The sequence below is a fragment of the Dermochelys coriacea genome, chromosome 11 (genome assembly GCF_009764565.3).
Source record: "Dermochelys coriacea isolate rDerCor1 chromosome 11, rDerCor1.pri.v4, whole genome shotgun sequence".
NCBI classification, from domain to species: domain Eukaryota; kingdom Metazoa; phylum Chordata; order Testudines; family Dermochelyidae; genus Dermochelys; species Dermochelys coriacea.
Window position 1 is genome coordinate 44,724,389 of NC_050078.2, and position 15,700 is coordinate 44,740,088.

The 15,700-nt window shown below is 41.7% G+C and overlaps 1 protein-coding gene across 4 annotated transcripts in view; it reads right to left on the reverse strand.

Moving 5' to 3' along the window:
• The window catches only part of NFE2L2 (nuclear factor, erythroid 2 like 2), a 52,141-nt gene that overhangs the window by 17,465 nt on the left and 18,976 nt on the right, over positions 1–15,700 (reverse strand). The window contains exon 2 of one of the 4 annotated variants that reach the window (XM_043505390.1): positions 1,632–1,801. The exons of 2 other annotated variants lie outside the window; for them this stretch is intronic. The gene's annotated coding sequence lies outside the window, so the exon portion shown is untranslated. Of the gene's footprint in view, positions 1–1,631; positions 1,802–9,904; positions 10,015–15,700 lie in introns of those variants that run through there. One more of the 4 variants, XM_038422090.2, reaches the window with a different exon arrangement.

The window sequence follows — 15,700 nt, forward strand, 5'->3', positions numbered from 1 at the left end:
ATACTAAATTCAATAAATGCCAACTTTATTTACATCCTTAGGTACATAAAAAGCAGACAAACACCATTAAACACACATTTTAATTCACCAGCATCTAAAGAATTGCTGCTATCTCAACCATAGCTATCCAGAAGCATTTGTTTGTATGTCAACCCATTTTAGACACTGAATCTACATTACTTGGAAAATAAATTACCTGTTAAATGATGTCTTCTAACTATCCTGCTAACCTAGCCATGCATGTACTATGTGTGGACAGTGCCACAAACTACAGACTGATTTATTAGGAGGGTTTTTATGATAATGGTGCAGTCATCTGGGAAGCATGGTTCAGCCAGTTTACATAACACTTGTTGTCCTTCTAGATTTGTTTTACGGTATATAAAAATGGATGAACATATAACCAAATAAAGAATCTAATAAACTGCAAAGAATTGGCTATTTGTCACTATTGTGGTTTCACCAGGATTATCCAAATTTTCCCTGTTTTGACCCAAACATAAGAACACATCTGTCCTTACAGAGATTCTAAATAAATGTATGAAAAAATTCTGTCTAAATAAACACCCATCTAGTATAAAATTACTATTTATATTATTTGAGCCTCAATTTAATCCCTCTCCAGTGATAGTTGTCCATGTCAGAGACAGACAGTAGATGGTTACTACAGTTATACCTTGCTGTAGGGGATGAAAGTGGGGTGTTCTAGTAGTAAAAGCAACATCTATCACTAGGCTCTCTCTCATCCCTTGTTTTTTGTACCATAGGGGAATTTTAACTAGAAAAGCATTGAAATGACTGTCCTCTGAACAAGTTAAATATCTTCTACGTAAATCAGATAAGCCACGCAGTTTACTAGATATTGCACTAGCACACAGAATTTTATCCCATCAGCCCCATTCTTAGGCATGGGAATCCATTCCACAAAGTTGAATCAAGTTCCAACATGAACCATTTCTACTGTGTTTCCTAACTGAGTGGACCATTACTAGAGCCCATCATATATACACACACAGCCAATCTAGGAGCAAAAGAGAGCTTAAGATAAAGTTACCTTTGTTGCAGCCTTAACTCTATCCACTTATGCATTACAATATTCTCTTTGCATCCGGGGAAGGATTAGAACAGTTCTCAACATCCCAGCATGTTGACACTTTTTCCTGGTGGCTGTCAACCTGTGCGCCAGAAACTTGGGTTCCATTTAAATAAATAAATAAAAATCCCTACCCTGATCATTAAAAAGACAAACTTCAAAATGTTACATGTAACATGATGCACTGTTATCCGGAGGCTTCAAACAGCCTGAAGTAGTAGAATTAATAGAAGAGAATTGTTGCCAATCGCTTAAATGGGAAGTTATCTCTGGATGGCGAACCACCACTTATTTTTATCCCAATCTGAAACCCATAGGTGCTGGAAATAGGGGTACTGCCACATACCCTGGCTCAAAGTGGTTTTCATTGTATACAGGGTTTATAGTTTGGGTCAATGTCTCAGCATCCCCATAATAAAAATAGTTCCAGCACCCCGGCTGACCCCTGCTTTAAAAAGGCATAATCATGCATTATTTCTCAATTAGTACATTTGTTATCCTCTTAAATCCACATGGAACATCTCCCCAGGATACTTAATTTTGTTAACACTCATGTTGATGCTGCACATTTTCTTCTCAACAGCACAGCTTTCCTTAGGTGCAATCCATATGAGTCAATGAGCTACAAAGTGAATTTTCTAGGATAAGCATGTATATAGAAGCCTTCCTTAGGTGCAATTCAGAGGACACAGTTACCTACAGAGATAGCTGTAACAGATGGGCAAACTTTCATTATTAGTCAGTTATACTTATCCTGTACCATACTTAGAGAGAGTTTACTGTGTACTTTTCATAATCCATGAGTCTTCTTTATGAATGCCTGGAATACACAGTAGTACACAATACTTGAAAGTATGCATTTGTAGTACCCAAGGTTATAGAAAAAATGTATGATATTGTATTTAAGAAATAGCATGCATTTGTGTATTTGAGCCAGCCCATAATGCAGACACACAAAAGCAGAGTTCAGGATTCAGAGTAGCAGTCGTGTTAGTCTGTATTCACAAAAAGAAAAGGAGTACTTGTGGCACCTTAGAGACTAACCAATTTATTTGAGCATAAGCTTTCGTGAGCTACAGCTCACTTCATCGGATGCATTCGGTAGAAAATACAGTGGGGAGATTTATATACACATACAGAGAACATGAAACAATGGGTTTTATCATACACACTGTAAGGAGAGTGATCGCTTAACATGAGCTATTACCAGCAGGAAGGGGGGGGGAGGAAAACCTTTTATGGCGATAGTCAAGGTGGGCCATTTCCAGCAGTTAACAAGAATGTCTGAGGAACAGTGGGGGATGGGGTGGGGTGGGAAAATAACATGGGGAAATAGTTTTACTTTGTGTAATGACCCATCTACTCCCAGCCCTGGTCTACACTAGGTGTTGAGGTCGAATTTAGCAGTGTTAAATCGATGTAACCCTGCACCCATCCACATGACGAACCCTTTTTTTCGACTTAAATGGCTCTTAAAATCAATTTCCTTACTCCACCCCCGAAAAGGGGATTAGCGCTGAAAACGGTTTTGCTGGGTCAATTTTGGGGTACTGTGGACGCAATTAGATGGTATTGGCCTCCGGGAATTATCCCAGAGTGCTCCATTGTGACCGTCTGGACAGCATTCTCAACTCTGATGCACTGACCAGGTAGACAGGAAAAGGCCCGCGAACTTTTGAATTTCAATTTCCTGTGTGGCCAGTGTGGCAAGCTGCAGGTGACCATGCAGAGCTCATCAGCAGAGGCGACCATGATGGAGTCCCAGAATCACAAAAGAGCTCCAGCATGGACCGAACGGGAGGTACGGGATCTGATCGCTGTATGGGGAGAGGAATCCGTGCTATCAGAACTACGTTCCAGTTTTCGAAATGCCAAAACATTTGTGAAAAATCTCCCAGGGCATGAAGGACAGAGGCCATAACAGGGACCCGAAGCAGTGCCGCGTGAAACTTAAGGAGCTGAGGCAAGCCTACCAGAAAACCAGAGAGGCGAACGGCCACTCTGGGTCAGAGCCCCAAACATGCCGCTTCTATGATGAGCTGCATGCCATTTTAGGGGGTTCAGCCACCACTACCCCAGCCGTGTTGTTTGACTCCTTCAATGGAGATGGAGGCAACACGGAAGCAGGTTTTGGGGACGAGGAAGACGATGATGAGGTTGTAGATAACTCACAGCAAACAAGCGGAGAAACCGGTTTTCCCGACAGCCAGGAACTGTTTCTCACCCTGGACCTGGAGCCAGTACCCCCCAAACCCACCCAAGGCTGCCTCCCGGACCCACCAGGTGGAGAAGGGACCTCTGGTGAGTATACCTTTTAAAATATTATACATGGTTTAAAAGCAAGCATGTTTAATGATGAAATTTGTCCTGGCATTCGTGGCTCTCCTGGATATGCTCCCAAAGCCTTTGCCAAAGGTTTCTGGGGAGGGCAGCCTTATTCCATCCACCATGGTAGGACACTCTACCACTCCAGGCCAGTAGCACGTACTCAGGAATCATTGTAGAACAAAGCATTGCAGTATATGTTTGCTGGTGTTCAAACATCCGTTCTTTATCTCTCTGTATTATCCTCAGGAGAGTGATATCATTCATGGTCACCTGGTTGAAACAGGGTGCTTTTCTTAAGGGTCATTCAGAGGTGCCCATTCCTGCTGGGCTGTTTGCCTATGGCTGAACAGAAACGTTCCCCGCTGTTAGCCACGCGGTGGAGGGAGGCAAAATGCGACCTTGTAACGAAAGCACATGTGCTACGTATGTAATGTTAACAGCAAGGTTTACCGTGAAAGTGTACCCATTGTTCTATAAAATGTGTCTTTTCAAATACCCCTGTCCCTTTTTTCCACTCCACCAGCTGCATGTGTTTCAAGGATCACAGGATCTTCTCCTTCCCAGAGGCTAGCGAAGATTAGAAAGCGAAAAAAAACGCACGCGATGAAATGTTCTCTGAGCTCATGCTGTCCTCCCACACTGACAGAGCACAGACGAATGCATGGAGGCAGACAATGTCAGAGCAGGAAAGCACAAAATGACCGGGAGGAGAGGTGGCGGGCTGAACAGAGGGCTGAAGCCGAAAGGTGGCGGCAGCGTGATGAGAGGAGGCAGGATTCAATGCTGAGGCTGCTGGAGGATCAAACTAGTATGCTCCAGTGTATGGTTGAGCTGCAGGAAAGGAAGCAGGAGCACAGACTGCTGCTACAGCCCGTGTAACCAACCGCCCTCCTCCCCATAGCCTCCTCACTCAGACGCCCAAGAACGCGGTGGGGAGGCCTCCGGCCACACAGCCACTCTGCCCCAGAGGATTGCCCAAGTAACAGAAGGCTGGCATTCAATAAGTTTTAAACTTTTAAAGTGCTGTGTGGCCTTGTCCTTCCCTCCTCCACCACCCCTCCTGGGCTACCTTGGTAATTATCCCCCTATTTGTGTGCTGAATTAATAAAGAATGCATGAATGTGAAGCAACAATGACTTTATTGCCTCTGCAAGCGGTGATCGAAGGGAGGTGGGGAGTTGTTAGCTTACAGGGAAGTAGACTGAACCAAGGGGTGGGGGATTTCATCAAGGAGAAACAAACAGAACTTTCACACCGTAGCCTGGCCAATCATGAAACTGGTTTTCAAAGCTTCTCTGATGCACACCACGCCCCCCCTGTGCTTGTCTAATCGCCCTGGTGTCTGGCTGTGCGTAACCAGCAGCCAGGCGATTTGCCTCAACCTCCCACCGTGCCATAAACATCTCCCCCTTACTCTCACAGATATTGTGGCGCGCACAGCAAGCAGTAATAACAGTGGGAATATTGGTTTCGCTGAGGTCTAACCGAGTCAGTAAACTGCGCCAGTGCGCTTTTAAACGTCCAAATGCACATTCTACCACCATTCTGCACTTGCTCAGCCTGTAGTTTAACAGCTCCTGACTACTCTCCAGGCTGCCTATGTATGGCTTCATGAGCCATGGCATTAAAGGGTAGGCTGGGTCCCCAAGGATAACTATAGGCATTTCAATATCCCCAACGGTTATTTTCTGGTCTGGGAAGAAAGTCCCTTCCTGCAGCTTTTGAAACAGACCAGAGTTCCTGAACATGTGAGCGTCATGTACCTTTCCCGGCCATCCCACATTGATGTTGGTGAAACGTCCTTTGTGATCCACCAGTGCTTGCAGCACCATTGAAAAGTACCCCTTGTGGTTTATGTACTCACCGGGTTGGTGCTCCGGTGCCAAGATAGGGATATGAGTTCCGTCTATGGCCCCACCACAGTTAGGGAATCCCATTGCAGCAAAGCCATCCACTATGACCTGCACATTTCCCAGGGTCACTACCCTTGATATCAGCAGATCTTTGATTGCTTTGGCATCACAGCAGCCCCCACAGTAGATTTGCCCACTCCAAATTGATTCCCGACTGACTGGTAGCTGTCTGGCGTTGCAAGCTTCCACAGGACTATTGCTACTCGCTTCTCAACTGTGAGGGCTGCTCTCATCTTGGTATTCTTGTGCCTCAGGGCAGGGGAAAGCAAGTCACAAAGATCCATGAAAGTGCCCTTACACATGCGAAAGTTTCGCAGCCACTGGGAATCGTCCCAGACCTGCAACACTATGCGGTCCCACCAGTCTGTGCTTGTTTCCCGGGCCCAGAATCGGCATTCCACTGCATGAGCCTGCACCATTAGCACCATGATGCCCACATTGCCAGGGCACGTGCTTTGAGAGAAGTCTGTGTCCATGTCCTCCTCACTCTCGTAACCGCGCTAACGTCGCCTACTCGCCCGGTTTCGCTTTGCCAGTTTCAGCTGCTGCATATACTGCTGGATAATGTGTGTGGGGTTTAATGTGCTCCTAATTTCCAAAGTGATCTGAGCGGGCTCCATGCTTGCCGTGGTATGGCGTCTGCACAGAAAAAAGGCACGGAACGATTGTCTGCTGTTGCCCTGACGGAGTGAGGGGCAACTGATGACATGGCTTACAGGGAATTAAAATCAACAAAGGGGGTGGCTTTGCGAGAAACTGAATGGCCGCCTCAAGGCTAGAACTCAAAACTGGGTTTAGCAGGCCATCGATTTCACAGAGGGAGGGAGGAGAAAATGAATACAAAACAAATCTGGTCTATTTCTTGTTTTGAGCCACCTCATCTATCTTTATACATCTTGCTGGCAGCAGACTGTGCAGTACGACCGCCAGCCATCGTTACCTCCTGGGTGCTCGGCAGAAGATGGTGTAGTATGACTGCTGGCCATCATCTTCTGCTGGCTGCAGATTAAAAGACAGTGCACTGCTGGTAGGACTCAATCGCCATGAGACGAAACAAGGGAAATGACCTGGCTCAGTCACTCCCATGTTTACCCAGGCCCCTGGTTAAAAGAGCACCCAGGACTACGTTGACGATGGCTACCAATCATACTACACTGTCTGCTGCCAAAAGGCAATAAACTGCTGCTGTGTAGCAATGCGGTATCACGTCTGCCAGCAACCAGGAGACATACGGTGACGGTTAGTTGAGCGGGCTCCATGCTTGCCATGGTATGGCGTCTGCACAGGTAACTCAAGAAAAAAGGCGCAAAATGATTATCTGCCCTTGCTTTTACAGAGGGAGGGAGGGAACAGGGGCCTGACGATATGTACCCAGAACCACCTGCGACAATGTTTTAGCCCCATTAGGCACTGGAATTTCTACCCAGAATTCAAATGGGCGGTAGAGACTGTGGGAACTGTGGGATAGCTACCCACAGTGCAAAGTTCCGGAAGTCGACGGTTGCCTTGGTACTGTGGACACAGTCCGCCAACTACATGCACTTAGAACATTTGTGTGGGGACACACACACACTCGACTGTATAAAAACGCTTTCTACAAAACCGACTTCTATAAATTCGACCTAATTTCGTAGTGTAGACACACCCTCAGTCTCTATTCAAGCCTAAGTTAATTGTATCCAGTTTGCAAATTAATTCCAATTCAGCAGTCTCTCATTGGAGTCTGTTTTTGAAGTTTTTTTTGTTGAAGGATAGCCACTCTCAGGTCTGTAATCGAGTGACCGGAGAGATTGAAGTGTTCTCAATCAGATGAAAAAGCCTCTGATAGTGTGGCTGAGGTGATGCATTCACCTGCGCATCTACCAATGTGAATATGCCATCATGTGCCAGCAATGCCCCTCTGCCTTGTACACTGGCCAAATTGGACAGTCTCTACGTAAAAGAATGAATGGACACAAATCAGACGTCAAGAATTATAACATTCAAAAACCAGTTGGAGAACACTTCAATCTCTCCGGTCACTCGATTACAGACCTGAGAGTGGCTATCCTTCAACAAAAAAAACTTCAAAAACAGACTCCAACGAGAAACTGCTGAATTGGAATTAATTTGCAAACTGGATACAATTATCTTAGGCTTGAATAGAGACTGGGAGTGGATGGGTCATTACACAAAGTAAAACTATTTCCCCATGTTATTTTTCCCCCCACCCCACCCCACACTGTTCCTCAGACGTTCTTGTTAACTGCTGGAAATGGCCCACCTTGATTATCAGCATAAAAGGTTTTCTTCCTCCCTCCTGCCCACTTCCTGCTGGTAATAGCTCATCTTAAGTGATCACTCTCCTTACAGTGTGTATGATAAAACCCATTGTTTCATATTCTCTCTCTCTCTCTCTCTCTCTGTGTAAATCTCCCCACTGTATTTTCCACTGAATGCATCCGATGAAGTGAGCTGTAGCTCACGAAAGCTTATGCTCAAATAAATTTGTTAGTCTCTAAGGTGCCACAAGTACTCCTTTTCTTTTTGCGAATACAGACTAACACGACTGCTACTCTGAAACCTGTTACTACACTTGCTTGATGTGCAGTTTTTTTTCCTCCAGTCAGTCATGTTTTGATCTGGCAAAGTTGTTTTCATTGAAATGGCGCTTCTTACTGATGGCTCTTTTCCATTCCAAAATTCAGCCTCATACCTACAGACATTGATATAACCACACCAAAGGGAGGGGCAGGAGGAGTGGAAATCACAAGAGCGTTTTTCACTGTAACAGGGAAAGTGTATATTTTGTTTATTCTTTTCATGGTCAGAAACTGATTATTAAACTTTCCAAAAGTTAATCAGTCTTTCATGACACCAATTGTGTACATCTTCTGCCCTAAATTGAAAGTTTCAGAAAGCTATGAGTGATGAAAAGAAGGATTTGGAAAGGAAACAGTTATGTAACCATAACCTTTGCCATCTTCTCTGTTTCCAGTCCCACTTAGAGGTATTGTACAGTTAAAACGACCAAGACAAAAGAACCAAATATTAATGATACATAGTTGACAACAAGTCAAAAGTCATAGTGCAAATGCAGATACTTCACCAGTGCACACAATCATGGCAGTTGTGCAGGAAAATATAGGCCCATTATGGCACATAACTGCACTTTATAAAATGATGGGTCTTTATGTCCTCACTTCTTAAAAGTTCTTAAAGACATAGTACTCAGTTTATTACCTTGGAGTGAGACCATCCTACAAAGATTTTACCCTATTGTTCCAGTACAACTTATTCTTACACCATTCACCAAATTAAATCAAACAATTCTTTACTCCTACAAAAACAAAACAAAATGAAAAAGGCTGCCCCTCAACGGATTTTGTCCCCTACCTCTTTGCAAGGCTCCTCTCCTACGGCTACCCTTACTACTCCCCAGTGTGCCTGGGAGATTTTCTGCCTCCTAGCTCCTCTATAGCTAAGCTATCTGCTCTTGCACTGCTACCCCTTCTTAAAAAAGAACTAGTAACTCTGGGACTGTACTGCTCCCTGCCTCCCCCGAAAAAGGGGCCTAAGTATTGAATGAGTCAGGCCCCATAGAGCTATGCTGGCCAAAACAAAATGGTTGGCAAATATGAATAAGATTATATCATTATATCTTTCTTACCCCCAAGATGTAGATCTGTTCTATTCACAAGAAGATGTTTTACAAATACTCATTTCTGAAATAAACTGTTCAAACAGGTAAGGAAATCATGAGACTAAACCCAAGGCCACTCAATGCAGTGTCTGTTAAATATTTATTAGTTTTATGTAATAATTGTATCTGTTATCTTAGCAGAAATGGATTGCTCATACATTTATAATCCACATATTTATACAATAAATATGTTAAAGGTGACCTGCAGCTTTGTTTTAAGGTACAACCTTAAAATCAAATGCTGGCTGAATGCCCTAAACAAACAACGCAAGAGGCATTTCTGCACACTTTAAACATTTTCTAGGGCTGCAACAGGTTATCTCCCACAACTGCTGGCTACAGTTCGATAAGATGCTCCAATGTGCATTCTATAAGGGAGGTCATACTGAATGTTGAGCTATGATAGAGAATACAGGCTGCCTGTAGGATTAAGAAAGTCTAGTTCTTCCCCAAACCAGTATTGTGTAGCTTTGTAAGTTTTCAGTGTTATTCTGTATGCTATAGGACAGAGATGACAAGTCTTTTTTTGCTCTAAGAGTGAAAGAATGGCATTTGAAGATAAAACTGGTTTTCGTTGTAGTTCAGAACCACAGTCCATTTTATACAGCCTTTCCCGTCTACCTCTTATCACAACAACTGTCTTTGGTTGAAGAAAGTTATATGGAATTCCTTTGGGAATTCATCAATACCACCCTTAGCTCAGCTAAGAAGTCTTTATTTCCCTACAAGGGTCAAGCTCTCTGTCATTACAGAGCTCGGTGAAGAAATAGGCGAGGCTGGTAAATCCAGCAAATAAAAGAAGGTTATCCCCAGATACAGCACCCTTGGCTTGTTCTCCTTGTTCAGTCCAGCTCTTTCCTACTTTGTGGTTCCCCTGAATGAGCTTACCTCTGCTGCCTCACCTTCTGTGTGCTATGTTATACAGGTGGGGGCGTGAGATAACCCGCGCTGGCTGCCACCTCTGGATGACTCTCATGGTAGTGTTAATGTTGACACCACTGTTAGAACAGAGCAAAAGAACTTTACAAAAAAGCACTTTGGGGGCAGAAGAAGGAGAAAAACATACTTATCTTGCTTCCTTGGTTGCATTCCCTAAAAGGTGTGGCAACATTACCAACAGCAACAGCACAGTGAATGCTGGGGCATATTATTCAAGAACTGAAGGATGGCAATTTACTGATGTACAAAACAAAAAAAGAAAAGGAGTACCCGTGGCACCTTAGAGACTAACAAATTTATTAGAGCATAAGCTTTCGTGAGCTACAGCTCACTTAGCTGTAGCTCACGAAAGCTTATGCTCTAATAAATGTTAGTCTCTAAGGTGCCACGGGTACTCCTTTTCTTTTTGCGAATACAGACTAACACGGCTGCTACTCTGAAACCTGTCATAAAACAAAAAAAGCACAGTTATCCTGAATATCTGCTGACAAATTACGGTTTGTGTGCTGAATGTCTCAAGTCAACAAGATAACCTTTTGTTTACTAGATCACTTCTATAAGTACTTGCGTTAATTTTCCAAAGGAAGATACTATGGAAGAAGGCAGAGATTTAACTTCTTCTTGTCTAAAATTAGAAGCAGCTTGTTAGGCAAAGGAACAGAATTCTAACATATAGGTCATGGCTTCAGGAAAATACAGTAGAAGGAGGATCCCAAATTCTAATTCTGGCTGAATCATTTTTTCCCCTTGGGCAAGTTACTTGACCTCCTTGTCCTAAAGTGAGTAGAAGGAAAATTAGATTAAAAATAGCTTGTAATTAAAAAATATGAGCTAAAATATTCTGGGCAACACAGTGAATTCACATTATAAAAGATTAGTAATCTTTTAAACATATTTTAAAATAGATGTCTGCTAGAGTCTAATATTAAAATATGGTCATATGTCATAAGGATTTTTTAATATTCTGCCACAACACACACAATTTATTAAAAGCTTATTTTTCCAGAGTACCACATCTATTTGCATTTACAATAATTCTATGTTTCTGACGTAAACAATACAAAGATCTTACAGAATGATCTGGACTATATTTAGAGATTCCTAACAATAACTTAATTACTTAAATGGCTGCCATTTTTCCTTTTACCAGCAAACTAAATACAGAGGGTTATCTGTAGACATCCAGAATTGCTAAAAGGGGAGCAACGTTCCCCAGCGTGGGCTGGAAAGGCCAAGTTCCTAATGCAACAGATGGAAAGGGGCCAGAACTTCATTGGAATTACACAGATGTACGCCAGATGAATTCAGTTGAGCTATACCAATTTACACCAATTGAGGAACTGACCCATTTAAATTATATTCCCAAATAGAATTTGAGAGGGTTATAGAACGCAAGAGAGAAACTATTGTGTTTTCCTTTCTGTTAAAATGTCTGTCGTTGTGTGTCTTATGCTGGCATAACATAAGAACACACTATTTCTACATGCAAGGTTTGAAGCCCAAATGGTCAAATTAGAAATTCAGAATCCAACTGTCAGAAGTTTCTGACTCTGACCTTCCTAACTTTTAACAACTTTTTTCAAGTTACAACACTGTAATGAGATTATTTTTAAAGTACTTCTGCTTTCAGTCTTAACGATAATGATGATATGGGAATCTACTTAGGAATCTAAAAAATAAAAAATCACCATTGGCATCGAGATAATTTATACTTTTCAATAACAAGTGAATTTGTTTCTGCTGCATAGTGCATTTGACTAGTGATGCAACACTTGAGTCTGTAAATTTAAACCTCTTACTAACTTTTGAGTGCATGACCATTCCTCTGCAGAATTACTGTTGAAAATCTACATAGCCTGATGTATAAACAGCTATTTTGCTTGAAGATGTTAAAAGTATTCCTTGAATTGAAGGAAATTCCTTGAATTGAAGATGTTTGACTAAAAGAAACAGAATTGTAAACAGTGCACACACAGATGATCATACCACTGACTAAACTACATTTGCTCTAAAGAAGTCTAAGCACCGTATCATCCACCACTATGTCAATCTCTATCAGTGCAACATCAGTGTAGACGACAAGCACTAGCTGCAAAGGAACAATTAGTCCACTTACCACCGTTTCAGAATATACCAGTCACTCCTTGGGAGGCTTCTCTGGTTCAGTTTGCATGAGATCAAGCTTTCCCAGAATCCTGCCACTTGTAGAAACTGAGCTGCACCAATCTTTAGATCATGATGCACTTAACTCTCTAACCCACAACCCCTTCTTCGAGATTACCATGTTACAAAGCAGCTTTTGGAGCACAACACTGAAGAAGCCAGCCTGTGAAAATGCTGCAAGATGGCCCAAAGCAGAAATTAGGGCACTTGTTAATGTGAAATCATGAGATGATTTAGGTGCAACTGAACCTAATTTGGAATATCCTGTTTTATGACAGTGTCCCCAAGCATTTTGCCCAGCAGGGTATCTATCACTCTGGGAAACTGCCAGAAGATAAAGGGACTGAAGATCCAACATACTGAGATGTGGAATGCCAAAAGCAGCTAGGGGCAGATAGAAAATCCTGACCAGTTTATGCCATGCTGCTTGTAAGTTTTGAGCAGGATACTTCAAACAACATCCATTCCAGTGGTACAATCACTGTTCCATTCTAATTCCAATGGCAAGCAGGCAAGTACCACTCTTAGTCACAAGCATTTAAAAAAAAAAAAAAATAAAAGGAATTTCCTCTTAGCTTGTTATGACCAAGCAGCCATGAAAATATTGAATAGCTCCATTTAGTCATAACTTTTCTTTAGATGAGTTATCTGAAGATTTTTTCGAAGTATCATAATGGGATATTAATCTCAAATGCAGCAAATAGGCAAGCCCTCAAGAGTAAAACAAAAACTGATTTTTTTAAAAAACGTGTCTTGACAGATTAACACACAAGCACAGTCAACTTGTCAAATATGTAAACCATGTTTTACAAGAGGCTCTGCCTGGATTATATCATACTTACAAAACATAGCATGCAATACCAATACAATAAACAGTACTAATTTTTAAACTGCAGGTGGGTAACTTTTTTCAATGTCATACAGCAACAAAGAAGGCCTTTTCTTAAAAGGTTTGAAATAATTTAAATTTAATTTTCAGCTCCAGTTTTAAATCCTGGAAATTTGACATTTTCAGTCTGACTGTATACCACCTGGGGCTGAGATACTGGGATGCCATTAAATTCAACTGATATTTCTTTACCCCTCCTCTTTAGTTTTATTGCTCATTTAAAAAAAAAAAAAGTTTGTCTTGGAGAGTGATGTCCTCTGTCTATAACACAGGTACAGAAATGGTTGGACAGTGCAAGCTGCCCTGTAGTAATGTGCCTCAGTTCTGACCTGAAGGGACCACATCAAGACAAAAAGAGCTTATTTCAGTACGGAACCTTTTAAGACTGCTGACAATATTCCTAAATAGCACTAGCTGTGGTTGTTTGTGTGGATAAATGTCAAGTTAAAAACTGGACTTAGCAGAAATTAAAAAGGTATATAATCAGTGTAGAAAGACCTCATGATCTTCACAATATTGTATATGCGGTTAGTCTCCTAAGCAAAAGTTGCAACACTGCTAAAATCCCAGCATTTTATGCGTATGACCACAGGAAACTAATTTACCATATCTGACAGTGTGTACATGGCCATCATTTCATCGCACTGTTCTACCTGCTTCCCCATGCCTGCGACGTATCAGGGGACTGACATTCAGAAAAGGCCTGCTCCCAGAGGACTTCAGAAAGTAGATTTCATATCAGTTTTTATCCCCTGCCCACTCAAAAGAATGAAGTCGGTCAGGAGAGCACAATACTCTCATGGCTGTTGCATTTCTTGTTGGAGGGCCATTCAGCTACTGATCTAGGATTAAATTGTTTTGGAGGACTAGCATTTTGCCTCCCATTATCACAGGGGCATTTTTTCAAACAAAGCAACAAATACTGTAGGTTTGGTCAAGGGTAAGGTCTTTTTAAAGGAACACTGCTAAGGGATATAGCCATTATTGTATTTGCACAGTAACATTTCTAAAAAACTTTAATATACATTCCAACTGCACGGCTAACTTTACACTGAACCAATTAGTCTAATTTGCATCTTCATCCTGCTCTGCAGCATATAAATTACCCCAACCTATGTATAACCTCTGAATTTTACTTAGTGTCACATTAATATCTGTGCTAGGTATTAAAAAAAATAAATTGATTGAGAGGGAGCAGTTATACTGTTACCAAAAATAAGCTTATTTTAAACCTTTATTATGAGGCCCACTTATTAACATTTCCATAGTATGGCTCTGATGCATCAAATTGTCATTTTTGTGTTAATTGTTATGAAGTGAACGTAAGACAAGATGTAACATAAAACCAAATAAAAAGCAGACATAAAAACATGTATTCAATCACTGTTTTGGTTTATCGGTGCAAGAGCTACAATAAAATGTCTGTAACAAAATCTGAGCAAATATTTTAGAAAGAATTCAAAATGGCTGGAGACTATAAACAGAAGAGCTTCATAAAAAAGAAAAACTGTTCATAACTACACCACCATTTTTCTCCACATTTGCTGACAGATTTCTCAGTTACCCAAATAACTTTATAAACCAAATTCACAGCCCTAGTTAGGGCTTCAGACAGTTGCGTGCTTGGAAAGGGCTTTGTTTAAAACACGTACTTTTGGGTCACAACGATACAAGCTGAAAATAAAACAGTGCACTCCTTTGCAGAATCCATACTTTCCTCTTGTTCTAATGTTTTTTCATTTTACTTTTCTCTTTATAAAAATTCTAAAGATTAATTTTAAAAGAAATCCAGAGTTAAGGTATTCACTGCACATGCTTCACTAGTATATTGTATACAGCAGGAATCGGCAACCTTTGGCACACGTCCAGACAGGGAAATCCGCTGGCGGGCCAGGACGGTTTGTTTACCTGCACCATCCACAGGTTCGGCCGATCGCAGCTCCCACTGGCGGCGGTTTGCCGTCCAGGCCAATGGCGCTGCGGGAAGCGGTGCGGGCTGAAGGATGTGCTGGCTGCCACTTCCCGCAGCCCCCATTGGCTTGTGACGGCGAACCACAGCCAGTGGGAGCTGAGATCGGCCGAACCTGCGGATGCCGCAGGTAAACAAACTGTCCCGGCCCGCCAGTGGATTTCTCTGATGGACCGTGTGCCAAAGGTTGCCGATCCCTGGCGTACAGTAACCTGCTATTCTCAGGACTTCAGCAATACCTAAGTTTATGGTTAGTAAACATATTACCAACAATTAAGGCGTGACTGTTGCTACCATTGCTTTTTCCTGTCCAAACTCCAACTCTAAGTATAAAAAGATTAAAATACATTGAGTACTTTAACTCCAAATTCCTTTGCTCATTTTATCTTCAGACTAGGCTTTCATGTTTTAATGTAGTTATATATTTATATACCACTAATAGTTCTATTGGCTACATTTCTTATTGGTTGATTTAATTGCTTAGCCTTATTACATATTTGTTTTACTAAGCTATTAGGTAGATTGCTGCTGATCAGTATTAAAGTTCTACTGTAAATCAATCTGCTTTTGAAAAATGCCAAGTTTACAATTTCATGTTTTCAACTACTCTTATCTGACTCTTTGCTTTAAGTAAAAAGGTTGCATAAGCAGTAGATGAACTTTTTCCAAAACCTGTTAAACTAGATTACTACAAAGAAAAAGAATCTGTACAATTTGTTGTGAC